This window comes from Amblyomma mixtum, chromosome 3 (assembly GCF_055824585.1).
Source record: "Amblyomma mixtum isolate Tamu chromosome 3, ASM5582458v1, whole genome shotgun sequence".
Lineage (NCBI taxonomy): Eukaryota > Metazoa > Arthropoda > Arachnida > Ixodida > Ixodidae > Amblyomma > Amblyomma mixtum.
The window spans coordinates 90,514,819-90,537,048 of NC_143014.1; the positions used below are offsets into that span (position 1 = coordinate 90,514,819).

The window sequence follows — 22,230 nt, forward strand, 5'->3', positions numbered from 1 at the left end:
TGTACAACAGGTGGCGTGGCTAGGATAGCCGCCATTCATGGCCTTCTTTAACAGCATTGACGCTCAATACGAACTGCTCCTCTGCAGCTTATGTACGAATGCCAAGCTTGTTTTTAACCGCTTCCGTTGACACGCTTGTCAGGTGTATTTTTGAAGAAATATGCATGGAAGTAGAGCAGCTATCACTGTGGTTGATTGGCGGCAATACTGACGATGCTGCTTACCTAAGGAGCACTTCTTAGCACAAACCGCCATTTTTCTAAGTTGATACATTGTTACTAGCGGAAAAAACGCCGGGGGCAGCGAAAAAAAAAAAACAACTCGTGGGACACAGAATTAGTATGCCGTGAGTTCCTTTTCTCTGTCCCTTGTATGCTTTGCGCTGATAACCATTTCACACACTGTGTCAGCTTTATCACAGCTCTACGTGTCTGCTAGTCTCTGACTTGTACAACGCGTAATCTATTGCAGATATGCGGAGACGAAGTTGGCCGAGTCATAACATTGACTAGTATCATTTTGCGGCCGACGCTGTGAAGAGAAAACGCCGGCATATTGCGTCAGCAGGGCGCTGTAGAAGCTAGAAGGCCCGAAAGCTGGCAATAGCAGAGTGGTCACGTGATCAAATATGGCGGATCCCATGCTCTTGCTCTGTAAAATGTCTGTAGGAATGTACAGTATAGAAAACTACGCGTGTGCGCGCGTGTTTGTGGGTGAGTGTGTGGCGCTTCTGAGAAAGCCAGAAGGTCTATACATTTCACTCGTCCCTAATTTACTGCCCGCCTCTGCAGTGCACACGCCAAAACAGCCTTCGCAAGCAGAGGCACGTATGGGTCGAGGAATGCGGGGGGATGGGGGTGGGGTCGGTGGTATCGTTCGGCGCAGGAACGCGTCGTGCGCAAATTCGAAGTGCAAACAGTTCATAATATTGTCGGGGTCTTCTTTACCTTACGATATGCGGAAAAACACGCGAACATAAGAGATAAAATAGAAAGGAAAAGAAAACAAGAAGAGGCATATTTCTCTCAAGACGTGCGAGATAGGGCGCCGACCGCAGAGAGTAAGTGTCCCATATGTGCGAAGATGGAGGAAAGGAGAGACACGAGAAGAAGCGAGCACACGATTCCCACAATGTTCTCAAACCGCGGCCAAATCCAGCGAAATGGCGCACGAAACCTGGTTTGCTTCGTCTATAATGCGACGCAAGAAATACGCGCAGCGGTTACATACGCTCTCTTCCCGAGCGCAGCCGTCGGAACGTGGTGGCATGTGCGTGTGGCGGCTGCGTATTCGTCTGTGCTTATCGCACCGCAGCCAGCAGGCGGCAGCAGCCAACGGGGGTGCCACCTTCCCTCTCACCTCGGCTCTTGCCCTCCTTGTCGCGGGGGCGGCGGCATGATGATGGCGGGAGGCGCGGAGAGCACTGGGTGCGCAGCGCCCACGTCGGGCCCAGGAGTGATTCTGCCGCGCAGCCGCGGGACGTGCAGGAAATCAAAACGACTTCCGGGCCGTGCCGATAATTTTCATGTCGAAAGCGGAAGAGAGGTAGGCTTGATGCGCGCCTCGCAGGTGCCCTTGCGTAAGGCGGCACGCGCGGAGTAGAAAGGGCCAGCGAGAGCAAAGGCCTCTCGACGCCTACCTGATTGAACGAATGTGCCCAAAAAGTTATCCGAATCTGTCTTTCGACACGCCCCCTCCTTCTTCGCGGTGTCTGTCGATCTCAGCGAAGAATGCGCTTTTGGCGGCGGGGTTCCTTCATTTAAGGTTTGATCTAGCACTTGCAAGGTATCTTAGTTCGAATCAAACAAGTGTAGGTTTCGTTAATGGGGTTTAACGTCCGAAAGCGACTCAGGCTATGAGGCACGCCGTAGTGAAGGACTCCTGAGGATTTCGACCACCTGGGCTTCTTTAAAGGGCACTGACATTGCACTGTACATGGGGCCTCTCGCATTACGCTGCCATTATGCGACAGCCCCGGCAGGGATCGAACCCGCGTCCTTCGAGTCAGCAGCCGAGCATCATGCATACTGAGCCACCGCGGCGGCCGCCAAACATACGTATTTAGGACGAGCCTCGAAACCCCCGATTGTTTGAATCTCGCAAAAAGATAGCGCATAAAAGCAATCTTTAAACTTTTAAGAACCGCGAAATTTTCTACTCCAAGCTGTGTTGATAGAAATTAAAAGCGAATTTGCCTTTCATACTTTATGTGAACAGCTCACAATAATTTATGGATCCAAGCACTTCACATGATAGATGCGCTCAATTACGTGCGTCATAAGGACGGTCGTACTGTTTATTTATTATATTAACTACGTGTATTTGTGCCACTCTTCTGCGCACGCACTAGTAAACGCGATATTTTGCTGTGATCGCTTCACCATATGAACGGAATATGAGTATGAGTAGGGTGCCTTACCACTTGAAGAGTTAAGCTGGAACGCATGTTTCTGTTCATCACTCTGCTTGTTTTCAAGCTTTTTTCCTGGGGCATCTGTGGCAACTTCTTTGTGGCAGACGACATGTCAGGACGGTTTGATTATCTTGCATTTTATTTCATCATCTTTTTTTTTCAGGGGGTAGAAAGGGAGGAAGGGGGGGAGTAAATTGTACCCGACAACTTGCGTTACGAGCTTCGTGGAAGAGACAGAGCTACGGGGATATACGCGTATTCTCCCTTCTCAGGTGCTCTATTACAAAGTGTACCAAGAGTACACTGGCGCTTTGGCACGCCCCATATCACTGCGAGACATGCCCGGCGGTCGGCTTCCCTCGCCCTCGACTGCTAGGAGCGTGTTCACTCTCGAAAGAGCAAATCTCAGCGTAGGTCACGCAGCACCTTCGGAGAGTAACAAAACGAGAGGCAACTGCGTGGCGTCGTTCTTTCACCCTGTCTGCCTACCCGTGACAGAAGTGGTCGTTCAGTCACGAGTGCACACCTGGAGGCGCGGGCTGTGAAGACGTAGGCGCGCGTCGGTCTTGCGGGTATACGTGAGGCCGAGAAACAACAGCCGCCGCTGCTGCAGCGGGGAATATCTGCGCCGCAAGACGGCGCGCACTGTCCAGTCAATCGGAACAGGCGCTTTTCAGCACACCCGCCGCTCGGCACTCATAAGCGTCCGGGCGGCGATATTTCAAGCCCTAAGAGCAAAGATGGCCGCGAGCGCGCACGCCGGCGCGATGAGATATGGGCCGAAGTAAATTTGGGCGAAGAGGAGTGTACGTACACGCGAGATGTCTTTTTCCCCGGGGAGGAAGCGAGCCTTATATGATCAGAAAGGAGTTGTCAGGGGCACGGCAGCGAAAGGAACAGATGAGCCAGAACAATGGGCAGGCAAAGGATAAAGGAGGGAAGAGGAAACATGGCAGGCTCTCGCGGACACTGTCCTAAATCGAAGATGGTGCGGCAAGCGAGCGCTGGAAATACGTTAGGGCGGAGGACGGCCTGTGCTGCGCTTGGCGGCTGCCCAACTCGGTGTCTCGGAGCCTTTTTGATTCCTTTACCGGGAGGGGGACCGCCAAGCTGTCTTTTCGGGATTATTATTATTGTTATTCGGCGGTAAGAGGGGATAGTATTCACGACTAAACTTGTTTTTGGAGGGCAACCTTGTTCCCCCATTTTATCCTCCTCTCCCCTGCAGTAAATGATCATGGGCGAAAGTCGAATAGGCAGACAGCGCTCTTTTGCTTTCAGTGTTAATTTGCAAGACGTAACAGGATTACCTAATCTCCCCTTTCCTCGCAAACTCCACCACTAAGTTGGTGAGGGTCATCCCTGTCGTGCTATTAAAAAGAAAAAAAATACATTACGCGCGTAAAAGAAGCAAGGAAGGAAACAAGGCGAACGAATCCCTCCTTTATCTCGCCCTTTGCGCCTGGAGTTCGCAGGGTCGAAGAGTTTCTTTAAGACTCGCCTTTTAGTTATTGGAGATCGCAGGAATATGTGTGAACGCAAAAAAAAATGAAAGGCAAGAAGCTTTCTGACGACGTGAAGAGTGGGAACAGCAATAACGAGTGAAAGCGTTCCGCCAGCCTAGCGGCTCTCAAACAGCGATTACAGGATCTTCGTGAGTTCGACTTGCATCGTTAGCTCAGCGCGAGGATCCTTCCCGTTGCCCGAATTGGTGGTGCGAGTAATTTCTTTTCCTCTGGACGCTTGTGATTGCTTAGATTTTCATGTTTTGTCAGACCCCTTATAGTTATAGTTGAAGAGTGCCTCTGCCTGGCACTTTTATCGCACAAACAAGCCGCACGAATACCCATCTAAAGGCGGGAGTCTATGGTAAATGGTTTGAAGCGGTTGTCTTCGGTCGAAGGAGTCTGACTAACTTTATCTAAACTGCGCCAATATATATTAATTCCGCCAACCTTTTCTGACTTGCGTCTGTTTTGATATATTTTTGGCACAGCTTGGGCTTTAAATAGTCACAGAAATGATTCTGTGATGTCTTGAGTATTGATAATGGCTGTTGTCTGAAAATCTACAACATAGTGATGTCGCGTCTGGCGCTTTCCAACGGGGCAAGAGAAAGTTTATTCAGTGCCCTTGGCCGTTGCTTTTTTAATTTTTTGATAATTTTGACAGAGGACGTGCCTTCGTATTGTTGCACGAATTATCTGGCTTTTCCTAGCACAAATCCTTCTCTTTACGTGGCGTGTATATCATGTCAGCTGTTATCCGGTTGGATAGTCTCATCGATTCTTTCTTCTTTGTCCTCGTTATGAGCTCTATTTCCTTTCATTCACATTAAAAGTAACATTTCGCCATTTAGCTCCATTAAAACACTGCTCCTCAACACATCTACTGATCCACACTAATGACGATGTTTACGAGAGGCAAAATACATCCTGCCCCCTCAGTCGTCGACTAGGTTTATACTCTTCGTTTTTAAGAGCGCTGTGGTGTACATCCGAATGCGAGTGGCTAATATTATCCTTTAGTTTTGCATTCCTCAATCAAGATTTTGCTGTTTTGAGTGCCTTACCGGGCTCTACTTTCCTGAAAGCTCAAGTCACTGCATAATTTTCCTCCTATTTCTATCATTCATCCCGAATGTCAAAATAGCAGCATGTTCTGAACGGTCCGACTTGATGCTATGTGCTCAGAATGTCTCAGTTAGAAGAGCGAACAATCGCCTTGTTGCTTCACAGCCGTCATCGAAAGTCTATGACATCGTAGGGTCTATTGCGCTGCCTAAGTGCCCCCATGAACTCAGTGTCGGCAACTGCCACGAGCCAATATTTCTATTGTTTACGAGGTCACTAAGCGTGAGAGTTATCCGCCGTGACGGCACAGACGTTACTTCCGCAGATGAATGCTCAGTCGGCTGGTTCCAGATTGTCATGCGCCCACATGTGTTCTGAGGAGGCTTTGTTTTCTCTATACTGAGCAGCGTGTGCGCTTACACGCCTATAGGTCTTTGAGAAGTTGGCAGCGGAGTTGTCGCTGCTTGGCTGTGGGTGAAAACACAGCGAAATTGAATGGGCGGGGAGTTGAGTCTACGCAGAGCGAATTTTAGTGGTGTGATGAATGCGCCAAAAGCTCCCTACTCAAATACTCAACAAGAATGCCCAAATGCATCTGAACAAAAAAAAAAAAAAAGAGAAGAAACTTTACTACACAGGTGATCTGGATACCTTGTGGGGGTGAGAATTCCGCGAAATGCCTGTGAAAAAGACAATGCCGCATATCGGAGATAAATTTTGTTACATTGAATCATAGCTTCCGCACAATTTTGGTCATCTTTCACGCTGATCTTTTATTACGAAACAATGTGGTATGTCCATAATACCAGCTGAGCGCAGTACTTTAGTGGTGCCTTTGCGACCCTGTATACCCAAACCAGAAATTTCGCACACCCTATGTGTGAAAGGACTATCGGCGCGTCGTGAAAGATGTGCGCGCAGCGAGGCAGCATCATGGCTTCGTCGCTACCCCATTAGATGGAGTGCACTTTGCAAAGACTGAAAATGTTATATTCATACCTGGCACGCATATACGTGACCAGGTGGGCCATACATTATGCACCGGCCTTGAAGGGAGTCTCTGGCAGAATACGTTTGTTTTTCCTTGCGTGTACAGGTAGCGACCAATGGAGGACAGACTGCACAGCGGTGGGATTTTCACGCCGTGAAAGTATTCATAAGAAAGGACTTGGGTGCGTACTATTATACGCCCATTGTTGATTCTCGTCTTGTCGCCAGCTTACTTTCTGGGCCGCACGCTGATATTTTGGTCGTCTTTCTCTATTTTCTTATGCAAGAGTTTTCGCGGCCAGAATCGATAACGCGAAGCGGCATTGTGTCACCCCTGAATATGGCACGCATTATTTACAGCCCACGCAGTCTTTGGCCAAACATTATGGCGGGAATACGGCCTGCACGATACGGGTTGGGTAATTAATTTGCCGAAGCCAACGAGAAAACGCGATAACGGAAAAAGATATTGTAAAAAGATATTGATCCCCTAATCTTTTGCTCCAAGGTCGATACAGCAGGAGTACAGCAGGCGTATTTTTTGTTGCTCGGCTCTCTGTGCAAATGCTGGGTAAAAAAAGAAACATCAACCGCGATCAACGACGCCAGCGGGGCTCTGTTTGTCGTTTGATGCGAAGAGCGAATTATCGGCAGTATCATTAGGCTCAATACAATTTATTCCCAGTTCCGGTTCATTTTTTTGTTTCATTGTTCTGTGGTCCGCTCAGGTAAAACCTGAACTATAACAAGCGGTGCTAGTTTTTGCGAAGACTGGATGAAAAGCACACAAGACAGTGCACATAGGGCAACATCGATCTAATGTTTTCCTTAACGCTGCGCGCCAATGACAATGCATGTTTACACAAGACCCGCATTTTCTGTGGCCGCAGAGAAACTGCCTCCTAAACTGTTTAAAACCTTAGTGTGTCAGTGTCAGTTGTAAGCAGCTTGAAAACCACACAGCGAACTTTATTATTGCGGACAAAACAAATTCACCGTTACAAATAGGTTTTCCGGCTTTTCGACGTGCTAGCGAGGGAAAAGGTTCCATCCGGCCTGAGCACTAAAAAAAAAAGAAAAAGAGAGAATAACAGCTAGCCGCGCATAATGGGCAAGTCGCTCAGAGCGCTAACGTTTCAAGCCTGTCATTTCATATGAGTGTTCATTAGTTGCACGTCGTTACAAGGCTGACTTCATCTCAGCTCATAATATTCCACGCGCTAACCGCCTTCCTAAAACGCCCTCGCATTTCCTTACCGCTCCTCCTGTCACACACACCCTTCGCCAAACGAATAAAGCGTTAGTCTAATATAAGAAACTAAAAAGCAAAAAAGGTGTCAATTCACGTTCGCATCTCTTTTTGTATTTATTAGTGGAGCCAGCATGCAAAAACCGAAAGGGGTAATTTGCGAATGATGCACTTACCCTTTTCAAGGCGCGTGGCAACACTCAGAAGAGCATAATACGTTCCATTTCTTTGGTGCCTCAATCTATTCCAGCCCTTCGAAACAGGCTGCTGACTCTTTCTCCTTTCTTTCGTTTTTGTTTTTCTCTCCTTCCTTCTTTTCGCTTTTTCTTCACCCCTTCAACAGGCGCTTGAGACCGCACAGGGCAAAGAGTTAGCCAAGCACTTCATGGCGACAGCACGATATTGGGCTGCAACACAGACGCCCGCCTTCCTTTCCAAGTGAATTGTGAGAGAGTAAAGCAGCAAGTTAAACGAAAGAAACTATTTATTAGCACCAGCCTCGTCGCATTTGAGGCCCATTTTCGCGGCGCAAAAGAAAACGAGTTCTCGTGCCCACAGGACAGCGCTTCATATATACAACAGTGCAGTTAGATGATCTAGGGAGAACGACTCCCGCCTTTTCTCTGCTCGTTTTTTGTTTGGCAGCCACTGCGGGCTGTTTTGTCCGGTCTTATTTTCGTTTCGTGCCACCCAACTGCTTCTGCCGCCGTTCAAAAACTCGTCTTCCCGTCAGTGGCCTGTTCTTTTCGACTCTCTGGAAGCCGAAAGTGTTTGCGACTTTTACGATGGAGTGATAATTTCTTACCAGACGTCTGCAGTATAAAGACAAGGCATCGCGCTGATTTTCTTTTAAAGAGCGAGGATTTTGTTTCTCCACAGCCACCACAGCGCCATTGGTGGCGTGTTTTTTTCTTTTTTTTTGTGTCACAAAATGGCTTTAGCGAGGCGAGTTGTCTCTGCACTTTCCTATGTGCAATGATTAAGACTTTGCCCGGTACCGTATATTTTATTTTTTTCTTATTCCCAACGATGAGTTCAAAGAATATACGAGTAACGATATTCGTAAGTTTAACGATACGTGCTAATGACGGCAATTATAGAAATATAGATTGTCTTTTGAGATTTGTGAACGAGTAAGGCAGGGGGTATTTTATCGGTTTCCCTCTCCGCTCAAGCACTAACAGTTAAAGCGTAATAAAGCTGGGAGGTCATTTACGCTCTTTCCTCGGCTTGAGCTTGAAATTGCAGTGCATAGGCGCTCCAATTAATGAACCGATCTTTCCGTCTATCGCGGTTTTTATTTCGCGGAATTTTTGCGGCTGTATTTACACCGCTCGCGCATGAGTTTCTCGCGCGTCTACAGTAACACGGTGCAATGATAATTTGCGTGCAGTGTACAGTATGCACAATATAGTGTGCCTTGAACAGTGATTATTTGTGTCTGCTTACGCACACCCACCAATTGGAATCGTCTACAGTTATGAATATATCACGGCATTTGAATCACCACCTAGGAACGTGCTATGAACTCATACACGTCTTCTCCCTGCTTCTACTTCTTCACTGAGCTTCATCATAAATATTTTTTTTCATCAGTTTCCTTCTTCAATAATCTTTCTTTCTGTTGATCACCTGGGTACTATAACGCGTAGCAGAGTACCTACCGCAGCTACAGGCGTAGCCTTTCCAGACTTGCACTGGAGACATGTAAAACTGCACGCGGTGCCGCGTTGAGTATTTCCTTGCACGACAAGCACTCGCACTGTGATTGCACAGCGGCCATCACTTGAAGGTCTCCTTGACAGTCTCACAAGTACAGTGAGGCAAAAGCCTGTGAGTACGAGTACAGGCAAATACACGAGCACAGGCAAAACCCACGTGAAATTTTCACCCCTCGGCGACGAATGAGAAAGCGGTGCGGGAAACCGGGCGACATGTTAGCTACCGGCTTCTGTCGCACAACCAAAGTGAGTTTTCGCAGGAGCTAAGCACATGGAAGGCCCCACAAGGAGAAGAGTCCAGCGGAAAAAAACAGGAAGGGCTCCGTGCAACTTTTCGCAGTCTCGCGGACTTTTATCGCCACGCGTTATAACGCTCCACTGTTGCCGTGAAAGTCCTGACAGCAGGCTGCGTCTAATCCTGCACGCCAAGCCTACTCCGTCTTGCCAGCGTGCGCTCGTATGGCTGCCGGGCTCGCCACATTAGCCCAGTGCTGCGCACCCGGGACAGGACCTGGCGTGCTTTCGGCCCGGCACGGAAAAGGGGGGCGCGCGCGCGCGGTTTATTATGCGCGTGCGTGACCTTGCCTTCGGGCGGATTGAATTGCTGGTGCGCTCCGGGCCACCACAGAGGCCGTATGAAGGTTGACATGGAACAGGCACCAAGAGAGGTTGGGAGGGGGGGGAGGGGGCGGCACCGGTGTCGACGACCCAAGCAGGCCCCGATAAGGCAATCAATTTCTCCAGCTATCAGCAGCACGTGCGCATAAATTTCCATCCGTCGATGAAAACTTCTACGCAACGCGGTATGAACGGAAACGAAGAAACGAGAATAAAATAACGAGAAGGCGGTGCCCTGCGCAATAACAAAATCAGCCTTCATGAAACTAACACGTCCGAAGGCACGTCTCGAGATTACCGAGAGACGCGGTGCTGCTTTCAGCGACACTCGCTCCCCCTCCTGACGCCGCCCTCTTAAATGAACTTGCAATGGGATAATGGCCCTGACAGCACCGAAAAGAGAATTACGCGGTCTGGACCCTCTCTCCCTCACCACCTAGGCTGGAACCGCGCTGATTGCTCCCTCGTTGGTCGCGTAATGTCCCCCTCCCCCCCTTTTTTTTTGTCATGGTAAAACACGTTCGTCGATATTCAGATTGCACGCATACGCTTAGTGAAATATTGAACCAAAGCAATCTGCAGTTGATTGAGGGATGTGTTTACCGCCTTGACAAGTGCACCCGCTCTCCTCTGACAAGTTTGAAGCAAGGCTCATGGCTTAGACGTCTACTACGTGTTTTCTATAAAGCATTTCGTTCGCTATGTTTTTTGCCTGTATTGCGCTGAGACGAAGTTAGACGAGATGAGACAAATAGAACTGGTAACCTACAGCTTCTGTCGATCTCAACGCCGGCACAGGTGCCTGTGGGTAATGAGGAGGACAACACAAGTCAAAGAGGGTTGGTGATCGGCTTAGAGTAGTAGCCCAGACTCAAAGGCGCGGTTTTGAAAGTTCCTGGGCTGATGTAGGAAGTGAACAATAAAGGATGGTTCTTATGTAAAACGTGAGACTTTCACAATTAAGTGACGATTCTCGCTGCGGTTTCTAGGCTTGATTATAGCCTTGTTCCTATTTCTAGGTACAAGGAAATTTCAATTTGTTTCTATGAGCGGGGAAGGGTAATTGCAGGTGGATGGCACTTTAAATGTGCAGCACGTCGGTAATCGGTAATCATGCCCGTTGCCGCAAAAGGACTAAACAAACGTTTATAATAGTTGCCAGCGTTGGCTCTAATATGACTGGAGAAGCGTGCTTGTGCTGGAAAAACAATTGCCGTCCTAGAATTCCTTTGCACTATTCTTTCTCGGTTGGCGCTTTTCTCTCGCTCCAACATTTCGTTAGCTATAAATCCTTGCGCACCCCTACGCCACGCGGGAGCAAACTTGCAAATTTGCCTTGCTCCTGATCGGAATTTCATTGTAGATTGGAGTATTCCCCAGGTATAAATCTGACTATAATGCTAGACGATGCCTTGTTCTGACACGCTCAGCCCCGTACTATCTTCTTACTGTTGGCTTCGATGGCATGCTTTACATCCGCTCGTTCATCTTGAAATGCTTGAACTAGAACCGAAAGGATAAATCACTGCCTGCGCGAAAATAGCACGCCAGCCACGTGAAATAACGTGCCTCGGGGCTTTAAACACCGCACCAGCCTCTCCGGTAAATTCAGTGGGTGTCTCAAGATCAAGAAAAATGGAGCAAACTTATTAAACGATTCCGGTCTTCGCGCCTCTCTATGTTATTGGTTTTATTCGGCGATGCTCCATACTGACACGGTGAATAATGGTATTAGCCAAGGTAAGCACTAGCAGTATATTCAGAACAACACGGATGAAGATTAATGGGCCAGATCTGGATCGTGACCGAGTTTTCCGCCGGCGAAAGCAAAATGCACATAAAGAAAACTGGGTACGCGGAAGGTAGCGCGCTCCGGCGTCTCCTTTCCTGCCTCGGCCTGGCTTTCTGGCTTCGCGAGTGTTGCTGTTTGATGCGAGAGCGCGGAGGCTTAGAGGAATCGCTGCCTGATTCCAGGTGCCTGAATATTAAACAAGGTGAAATGGAGACATTACTCGCGGACTAAATGCCGTTTAAAGCGTATAGGACACGCTGACAGATATCCGTTTGCGTTTGGAAAAGTCAAATATGAATATATAATTTAGAGAAGTTTGCGCTTTTTTTTTTCTTAGAATGCTACGTGCACCAAATATGCCTATCAAACATTTCTAAAGAAACTAAAGAAAATCAGGTAGAGTATTGGGCAGCGTATTCTGACGCAGATGTGAATGCGGCCGCGGCTTTTCTTTCATTCAAGCAATGGAGAAGTCAGTTCCGGGGTTTTGCCGCGTTAGGTGTGGTCACTGCGAGACGTGTTTTCTTGCTGCGCTTCTAGGCCGATTTTCTTTTTCTATACTTTCCTTTCGTCTCCGGGGAGTTCACTGCTTTGTGAACAGCCGCTGTTGTACACGTCAGCCTAAGCTCAGTATACAAACGGGTCCGGCATACTAATTAGGTGATCGTTTCAGACGTCATGCGGTGAAGCGTTACATCTGCCTCCTGCCTTCCCCACTGGTTCCCGTGATGTGATTCACGTGTGCCTGTGCCTGATCCCTGGCTACGCTAGAATGGCAGTTGTCGGGCAGCCTTCTTTGATTATTGTGCCACATTTACTTCCCAGTCTTCCCGTCTCCCGTCGTTCCTGCAAAAAAAAAAGCAAAAATAGTCGCGACGAAAGAGTATAGCAGAAGTGCAAGAACTGAACAGTGGGGCAGTATGAAGTTCGCGCACATGGCAGAAATTTCCACTGTTATTTAGCTTCCCACGATACTCGCATGGCTATATCTAGTACACTATATAGCATGGCAGCGCAGGGAGTGGCGCCTGGTAGCTCCTCCACAAAAATTCGTTCTATCTGGGATGAATTTCTTGAATTTCCTCTTGGAACTTTATACTACAAGATTTTCTTTTTTTTTTATTTCCAGCTTTTCAATCTCTGCGGGCCTACTGCGTCGAAACATTGCTTATTGCGTTTCAAAGACTAACGGAAGGCGCGCTATAAATGCTAGCTTTGTTACTTCTTAGCCAGCTGTGTTTAGTTGCGGTTACCATAAGCGCACAAGGAAAAAGCGTAACAATTCGTGCCGCGCCTCTGGAAGAAAAAAAAATTCTTCCAGTTAAATTACGAAGTGCGTAGAAACAAATACATTTCGGATTACATTAAAATACATTGACTGATTTGTGCGTCAAGAAAAATATTACATGACAAATCTTAAACTGTGAAATAAATTGTGGTCTCGTGCGTCCATTTCCAAGAAGAGGACGTCAGATGATGTGCTTAATCAGACGTCAGTGGAATTCTGAAATAGAGACTCCAACCACGAAGTTGATGTTCAGTTTGGTCAGTAAACATTTTCAACAACAACGACAACATCACCGCTTTAGACAGGTCAAAATGAGCAGCTGCGCATCTACGAGGATGGTAACCGTACGGCAGAGGGCGCCTGAGTCCAATTACTGTCAGGGGCAATAACGTGCACTCCTGGGCCCGTGACAAGAGCAAAACATTGAAGGAAAAGAACTAACCGACGTGAACTCATCTATGGTTCATTTAAGCCCAAGCATAAGCATCACAACTATTGGCCGGGTCAAGCCTTGGACGGCACACGCAATAAGATACACGCGGACCATTCAGGGCTCTGACGTGCTTGCTGTGCAGACACGTAACGAGATGAGTCTAGAAGGCATTGCGCGACCGCGCTGTGTGGCGTTGTAGCCTATTTCGCGCACACTCGCAGGTCGCTGTCTAGCTGAATCTTTTCATTACCGTCCCTCTTATTGTACCCCACTTCTACGCGAAGCAACAAGCAAGATACGAGAAACGTGATTTCAGGCGTTCTCTTGCTCGAAAGCAAACAGTAGCCGCTGAAAGCGGCGGCCCCTTTAGGCGTTTCTGCTGTCAACAAAACTTGCGCGGCAAAATGAAAGCAAAAATTCTGTGGCCCGAATGCGCTACCTGCTGCTACCTACCTCGCTTTTAACTCACGTTGAGCTTCAGAAACAGACGCAAAGAAAGTCGGTGAAATATACTCGAAGTGACCACACAGGCCCAGTCTCCCCTTACTCGGAGCGCAATGGAAAAAATGGCACTGACCGGCGAACGAAATCGCGTTTCTCAGCTCCCCATTTACCGACACGAAAAGATACGAAAAAAGAAGGCTGGCGGGCCTTGCGGCGGCCTTTCCCTTTCGAGGACTCCGTCTATCGTCCTCTCGTCCTCAATCAGCGCAGCCAATGACACGATGAGCCGTGGTTCTTGCCTTCTGATGGTGCGGGTGCGTTAGAAAAGCGCGCACCAACAAAAGAAAGATGTCCTGCAGATCAGGAAGCGAGGTGCTTCTCGAAATACCACCCAGAGTGAAACCGCAACTCGGCGAAGAAGCAGGAAATAAATCATCCTCGCGGACAAGTGTGGCTTTAAAGTATGTTTAACAGCATGATGGCTGCACAACGCTTTCAAGGATTCTTCAGTTAAACTGGGGAAATTTGGAGATAGACGTCAGTGTACACGTTAGTGCGGTTACTTGCTCAAGTGAGATTCGTGGCATGTTCATATAAAGCGGGCAAAAGTTGCGCTACTACACGCTGGGGAGCTCTTGAGGAGGGAACCTTGCCGGAACTAATTCTGCTTTCGCAAATTGTTTCTTTAATTGCCAGTCCAGTACACATACCAAACGCTCCTTCACCGCTCTATCTTCAGATACTTCTAGACATGTTCGCGAAGAAGCGTACGGTTCATGTCAAAAGCAAGTGAGACGCGGGGATGGTAGTCCAACTCCGCTGATTTGTAGAACTGCACACTGGGCGAGTCAGCGCAGTGTGTGTCCTCTTGTCTTCCGTGTCTCGTCTCTGGCAGCGCAGTTTTTAAACAACCATGTAATGGAAATAGGGAGGCTTATTTTATTCGTGCTGAATCGTTGCAGTGAAACGCACGAACATATTTGCAGCATGTCTAATAAATTCCAGAAGTCGGCTCCTCAGAAAATTTTGACCTCAGAACCATTTTTCTTCTATTTTCCGGCGATACTACCATCCTTAGGTGGTGGTTTTAACTCTTGCCCCAAAAGAAAATGGACGCACGCAAACAGCCCACACAGTAACAGCTGTAGCTTTTCCATCTGTGAAATAACAGACTCTAAACTTATAATGCTAGCCGACCACACGCCTGCCAGGGTTTTATGACCCCATAAGATGGTGCATATGGCCGAGTAGCCATCGTCCTCTAGCGGAAAATTTGTGAGGGCGTGGCTTTTCAAAGGAGGCAAATAGACTACACCGTATTCCACTGGATTTATTCTTACTTTTTCTGCACTGTTTTCGCCGTTGTAAAACAGAAAACAGTCGCCTGCCGAGGGTTACGATTCACACGTGTCGTATAAAAAAAAAAAAAAAATGTGTCCACTTTACGGTGGAATTTCATCAGCCTGCAACAATCGGAAGTAGGTCGAGGAAAATCATCATTGAACGACCCTCGTATACGCTCACTGCTCCGAGGGGCAGGCTCTTCACATATACCTCCGGGGCACCGGCGCAGATCGGCGCCTTGTTGAAGTCCAGAAAGAAATCTCTAAAGGCTGTGCCTTCGCTCATCGAGTCGATGACTACTTTCGCGCCGCATTGCGGACTGGGGGCTCTGCTTTGAGCGAAAAAAAAAACATGAAGCTTCCATCGAGCTTTCTGGCATCTCGGACCGCTTTCTCCGACCCCGTTTATTTCCCAGGGCTGGTTTTCATGGCGTCGTACTCCCTCTTACCTTTTTGTGCGTGTGTGCGTGTGAGAGAGTGAGAGAGAGCAGCCTGCCCATACGAAGAGGTCCATTATCCGCTTGCAAATACAGCACGTTCTCTATCTCCTGCCACGTCCCCATACCCGGCGGGCGGCGGCCGCGGGCGACTCGGGAGCAGCGCCACAACAACCGCGCTCCCGTTGAGGCGCGGCCAGAGAACAACCCGCGAGGCTGCGGCGTCCCCGAACGCAAAGGGAAGGATGAAATGCGACTGGCGACTCATCTTCTGTCCGGGCTGGTCCTCGGCTCTGCCCAGCGCCGATAACGGCCCTGGCGCCATTCTGGCACTACTCTAAGAAACCATTGGAAACGGAGAAGCGCGTCAGCGAACGGCGTCGGCGCGCTGCTTTCGAGAGACGACGGCCGGCGCCGTTTTCTCCCTGGCCACATCGCGCTTGAGACCAGCGGGGTTGATAGCATACAGGGCATCTCCCGGTCGGGGTTGTGCTGCTCAAGGAGAGAAGCAAAGAGCAAACAGAGAAAGCAGCTGCCGCATGGTGCCTATCGGGACCGCTTCCCTCTCGATCCTCCGCAGGCAGATCGTTCGGCTTTATGGAGCCTCGGAGTTTATTTTTATTTTCCTCCTTTTGCACGTCTCGTCTGATCTTTCTTTCAGAGGCAGGTATACTACCATCGCGAATGTGTACGTTTGCACAGCCGCTGTCGCCATGAGAGGGAAAAAAAGGGGGGTAGGGACCGGCCGGTCGGCGGGAGAAAGGCAACTCTCCTAGTGCTTCTGATCTCCCGTGTCAATATCGAAATCTATACCTCTTTTTTTCACCGCGAGGGTGGTCTCTTTATCGAAGAAAAGAAATATGGGAATAGGTCAACAACGACTAATCGCCACTATTTCCACCATTTCGCGCATCTTATTTGAGGTGCTTTTGAGGCCTTCCGAAGAATTTGATGAAAATTGAATATTCTTGCATTTTATTACGAACTTGAAAAGCCTGTGAGACGTTAAAGCAGCCATTCTTATATGGCTGCAATTTGCCGCAGTAGGTACTCTACTCGAAAGTCCACATGAAGGTCTATTCTCCTCCAATGTGCGAAACATGCTCCTTCATTCGTACGGTCAGAAATATACAAATGTGCAGACAGACACCGTATGGAGAATGTGTGTGCTTGGGAAGTTTGCCGCGAGCTCTTTCGTCTTCATTTGTCCACATTACTTTTCACTAAAGCGTCCTCCCACTGTGTCTATATTGTTGGTCATGTCCCGCAGTATGGTACTTGACTAACCGGCTGTGTACTAACCGGCTGTGAATCGGTCCCCGAGTAGCCAGCTTTTGTAACATCCGCTCTTCGTCTCCTACGCCATCCATTATGACATTTTCCTCCCCTTTCTCCAGCTCCCCGTGTAGGGTATCATATCAGAGCGGTCTTCTTCAGGCCAGTGTTTATCTTTCTGTTCAAGACGTGCTTCTTACTCTATCTGATTAGGTAGGACCTGTGTGTTGGCCAGCGCTGCTACACAGGCAAACCACCGGTTGATCGCGAACCTTTCTTAGGGGGAATACTTGGGCATATTAGGCCGCTGATCAACGCGATGCAGGAAGAAGTCCCACAGCGGCGCACAGTTCTCGTGACGCATCCAGAGAATTTGCCGCACTGCGGCGACGCCCCATCTTCACTCTTCTCGAGTCGTCCCGCATTAGACTGGTTGCGATTTTATTCCGGGATTGCCGATGTACGCGGCACTAGGTGGGCCTAGATAGGATCCATGCCAAACGAACCGTGTCCGTTGACGCAAGCCCCGTGACTTAAAGGGTAGTGTCTCGTTTCCTGGCTTGATCGCTGTGCTGCAGCTTATAATGTACCCTCCGGCAATTCCATATGTTTGGCGTTAAAAAATCTAATACTTGGCGTCCTCTTATTTTTTCTTTACCTAGATAGAAAGATGTCTTTTCGAACATTTGAAAGTAGTCAAATTATGCCAAAATGCGGCGTTGATTTGACAGGAGCCTACCGGAGCGTTAATGCGAAACAAGGATATCACAGCGCACTACTCCCCACAGTAACATGCAGGTCTAAAATACATCGTCATGCTTCTCCGCATTTGAGCAACCGCTGAGTTGCTCTGCAGCCCGCCGCGAAATCAGGGCGCCGTTAGTGCGAGTACATCATCTTACCTGGCCGTCGTTTAACATTTGAGCGCACGCGCGCAAGGCACGCGCACTCTCCTCGGCCGCCCGCAGTCACCTTGAATTATTGCGCAAGCTGCGTCCGCCGCAAATCTCTTAAGTCACGGCTGCTCCGTGCCGAGTACGACGCGGCCGTTTCCGCCCCAGACGCCCAGCTTAATGCTTCGCGAGTGGAGCCACGCGGCTATGAACCGAATGGACGCGTTCTTGTTAAACAGCGCGCTTAAGTATAAGGCGCGGGGCGCAGATGAGAGCTGTGGCCGAAAACTCGTGCTTTAATACTTTTTTTATATATATACGCGTTGCTTTTTGCGTGACTGCGGTCTTTCACCGCGTGGCCGTCACGAGGGGCGCCATTAAGCGCTAACACCGGTGAAGATTAGGAGCCTAGTATTCTTTCGCGCGACGACGACGGACGATGCCAAGGTGCGCGGCGAGGTGCTTTAATGTTTCCCGGATTCTAAAACCGGAAACAGGCCGCAGAGCAGCAGCAGCGGCCGCGTGGACCGACAGAAGGCCAGGCGCACAAACAAAACGCCTGTCCCGCAGACGCGCGCGCCTCCGCAGTTGCGACTGCTACGGGCTGGCTGTTGTCGCTCCTAATGGCCGATGCTAATGCGCGCCGCTTGCGGCGGGATTTCCAACTGTCTGCCGGCCGGCTGCCGAATATCCGGGCAAATGGCGCCCATATTCAGAAAAATGCGCAACGCCGCCGCGAGGTTCGCTTTTAACAGTTGCCGATTGCGCGCGCGCGATTAAGGACGCGCCGGCGCTTGCGGTGAACGCTAAGCATTAGTAATAATGCTGGCGCCCCTGTCGTTTCAGACAGGAAAAAGGGTACTTGAGAGCGCTTTTGCTAACATCTCTGTGCGTCGACTGTGCGAAAGCGGATCAGGAAGGTGGGAAACCGCGGCGCGGAGTGAAACAGACAGATATGAAATACATATATGCGTTTACAATTTGCTGTTTGTTTAGCGGCGTCATCCCACCTGCCGCATTTTCCGATATTTGAACTGGTTGAATTCGAGCGACTCGGCGCTTTTTTGAGCCTCGTAGTTGTTTAATGATTGTCGGTGAATCGGAGACTTGAAATGAAAGGGTTGAAAAAGAATGGGCCTTTCAACCAACTCAGTCCGCAAACGGTAGCCCGTCCTTCGCAAGTCAGCGCGAACTGGCGGCAAGCAACTGAAATTGTATGCCCGAGAGCGTTCAATACGAATATTGAAAGTCGTAAACCAGAAGCCACCACTGCAGGCTGCTTCCTAGATATGTCACTCGCAGCAGCTTGTGCTCCCTTTCTACCCGCCAGCGGGTGACGCCGACTGACGGAGGCGTGGAACGGACAGAAACTTCAATGATTATTTTGCGTGGCGTTGGGCGAGTTATCGCGCCTGTGTGGTGCCCCATGGCAGTATTCTGTGCGCTTAAACCACAGCGCTCCCCCCCCCCCCCTTCCCCTCATCCTCCATCTATTATGACGCGGAGGCCATTTTTCAGGTATTGCACGCTATAGCAGACAGCCCATCAACCCAGCTAGTATCAGTGACCTGTTCCAGGCTGTGATGGAATGGGGTGAAAATTTTGACCAATTTCCCATGAACTACTCAAGCTTGAATTACCTCCACGATTTCTGTAAACTTGAGCGGAATCACTAAAGGCAAGATATTGATAAGAAACAATACCCCCCCCCCCCCCCCCCCCCCGTTATAAATTGTTAATAACAACAGTCCTTGGGACGACAGCACGGCTTAAAATAATAGCAAACAAGAGTCCCGGGTCTCTAGATGGCTCTTGGAGGCCAGTCAATAGCAAGAGCTTTTACTATTATGCATTTTCACTAGGTTGGCGTAGACTGTAAGCGGATGGTTGCGCAAAGTGTTATCTTAAGTATCTCGATGGCATTCTTCAAAACTCCACTTAGAACTAATGTCGTAATATCGTCCGTGTTGTTCTTACTACGATGAATTTTTCTCACGCGAAACGAAATCCCTCTAGTTCTTGACTCCTGTCTGTATGTGAAGTACACGCAACATTTGAATGCGCTTTGATGCGCCTGTTATTTTCATGAAAAGCGTAAAACATGGCCTCCGACTGAGTTTTTCTTTTTTAAATATATCTTTTCGAAAGGAAAGAACACGCGAAATACGAAGGAGAGACGGGCTCGTTAGGCGCAGAAGAGTGGTTCTTGCGAATGGACTGCTGGACACAGTCCTGGACGTAGACCAACAAAACCTTGGAATCTTCCACCGTCTTCGCATTACGTTTTTGAGAAAGTCGTAGTACGCCGCTGCGGAAATCACCGTTGGTTGTGCAACTCCGCAGTGATCGACTGTACTTACGCAAGCTCAAGAGCGCATAAAGACAGAAACACAGAGACTGAAAAACTGTTTGAGAAGCCCCACGGCCAGGTTTTGAGGCTTCAATGGAGCGTGGCTATTTTCACGAATGAATCTTGCGATTGTGCCACTATCGCTCCGAAGAATATGAGCTGAAGAAAATTTCCATTCGAGCTTCAGTGCTCTATTTCAGCGAAATAAAAAATTAATAAAGTGATTCTTGCAGCGCTGAAATGGATGTTCCAGCCGTATGATATGTCGGGCATTTTTCCTTAACTAAGCAGCGGTTATTCCTTACCAGGTATTTTATTAGTTTTATTTTACATCTTGCACGAGAGAATGCATGTATGCCTGCGTTGGGAATGTATAAGAAACCGCGCAAGAAGGCACGAAAGCAAGCCCCTTGCGCTCTGAACATTTCACAAAGGCTCCACAATGGCAGTAGATAATCGCATTGTACTTTGCGCATTGCAACAGCTTACGCCAAAGTGCTACGGAAATGTCTTAAGAACATTTTTATATTTCAAAGCTGCAATTAGAAATTTCTTGCAGCAGTAACATTCGCAAGCCTACAAACAAAACTTGATTAACTAAGTACAGAAGAGGGCAGTTGCAACTTTCTCTCATGATAACTACAGAAAATTGTCCCTTTTAACGATAACTTCACCAACAGAGACGTCGAAAACAGCGGTATTTATCCGACTCTAATGAAAACTATTCTTTTTCATTAAAATCTAACCTCGAAACGGCATACGCGTCACAGCCGGATACCAAACCAAAACCACATTACGAACGCGCGCTCTAGAAATTGGGGGCGCATCAGATTCAAGAGCTCGGAATTAGGTAATTAAGATAGGTACTCTGTTTTTTGACACTGCTGCTTGAAACGCTCAAAGGGTTATTTTCCCTGCGGCTAATTATACATAAAAAGACACCGGGAAAACGTTTTCTGACTGTCAAAGATAGGCAGCGCTACAGTTCCTACAAATGTCCGCTATCTGACCTGATCGTGCAAATTCTGCCCTCGAGGCATCAGCGGAGGTGAGATTTGCAAAGGAGCTTGCTTTTGATTTTGTGACATTCTCCTCCGCTATAGGTTCCGGGTACGTATCTTACGACAAAGCTGTCTTCAGCAATTTAAAGTCGGCTTTAGTAAAGTCTGGCGTTTTTAACTACAAATAGCAGAATGCATTTGGCTTTCGTCAAGAGTTCATCGAAATCAAATGCTTCGCTCATTGCGATCGCCCAAACAGTCAATGCGGCCCGTTGCGGATGCTCTCTTGCTTCCCCAAGGAGCACGCAACGCGCAGGACATTGCCCAGCCTTGGTTCATTCCTTTGACAAGGGTATTCGGCCGCGTTGCATTAGCATAGACAGACCTTAGCCGCGCTGTTGAGCTTCGTTTCAGAGGCCTCAAGGCGGGTTTTTATAACTCCATCCCTCCTTGCCTTAGTCCGATAGAGCCTCGAGACATTCCTGTACAATAAAGTTAATTGTTATTCTACTGTTTGTGGAGGCGAAATTCAAGAGGCCCTTGTACTGTGCGATGTCAGTGCAAGTTAAAGAACCCCAGGTGGTCGAAATTACCGGAGTCCTCCACTACGGCGTCCCTCGTAGCCTGAGTTGCTTTGGGGCGTTAAACTACAGTAAACCAGGAAACCAATTTTCTACTGATTGCATTGACATGCAAAGGCTATGTAGGCATCACGTGCGGCAGTGACTCATACACAGGTAATATTTATCATCAGTAAAAGGCACTGGCACGCTTCACCGAATAATGCCGTCCCTCAAAGCGTATGGTGAGCCTGTCATTATCCATTACCTTCTGCACTGGTCTTCAAAAATCGCTTGGTGCAATGAGTGGGTATTTTGGCCTAGGTTGGCTCGATGCATCGACGCTGCCACTACCTTAGCGAGAGCGTAATGCATAATAAGCACTCAAAGAGCGTGCAGCACTAGTACAGACTCTTCGCTGGCGGCTAGGATCGAATCATCATTTTGTGATGTCTGGCACGCGGACGAAGCGCGCTTTCGCGTGCTAGTAGCCCATGAGTTCCTCGTGGCAATTTCAATATTGGCTGCTCACATAAGCGCCACGTGTCCGCGATTAAAACAAAAACTTGACGTTGCTTTGCATGCTCCGCGCATTCACCAAGAGTACTGAAGGCCGTTTCGTCGGACCGACAGGATGAAAGCCTTTGGTGCCTTATTTGGGAAGTGCCTCTTCGCTGCAGCAGGTAGTGCTGCTGCGCTGCTCGTTAATGAATACGAATCACTTGAAGAGCCTGAAGCTCGAGTGTGGAGCGCTTTCATGGGTACTTCTCCTAACAGAAGGGGTCAAAGGAGACAGCAGCGACATGCGCGTCTCTAGATTTATGCACGTCTGGCTTGGGAGCGCGTGCGT

The 22,230-nt window shown here is 48.6% G+C and overlaps 1 protein-coding gene across 5 annotated transcripts in view; it reads left to right on the plus strand.

Moving 5' to 3' along the window:
* The window catches only part of Oamb (Octopamine receptor in mushroom bodies), a 510,270-nt gene that overhangs the window by 326,135 nt on the left and 161,905 nt on the right, over positions 1-22,230 (plus strand). The gene's annotated exons all lie outside the window — the stretch shown is intronic.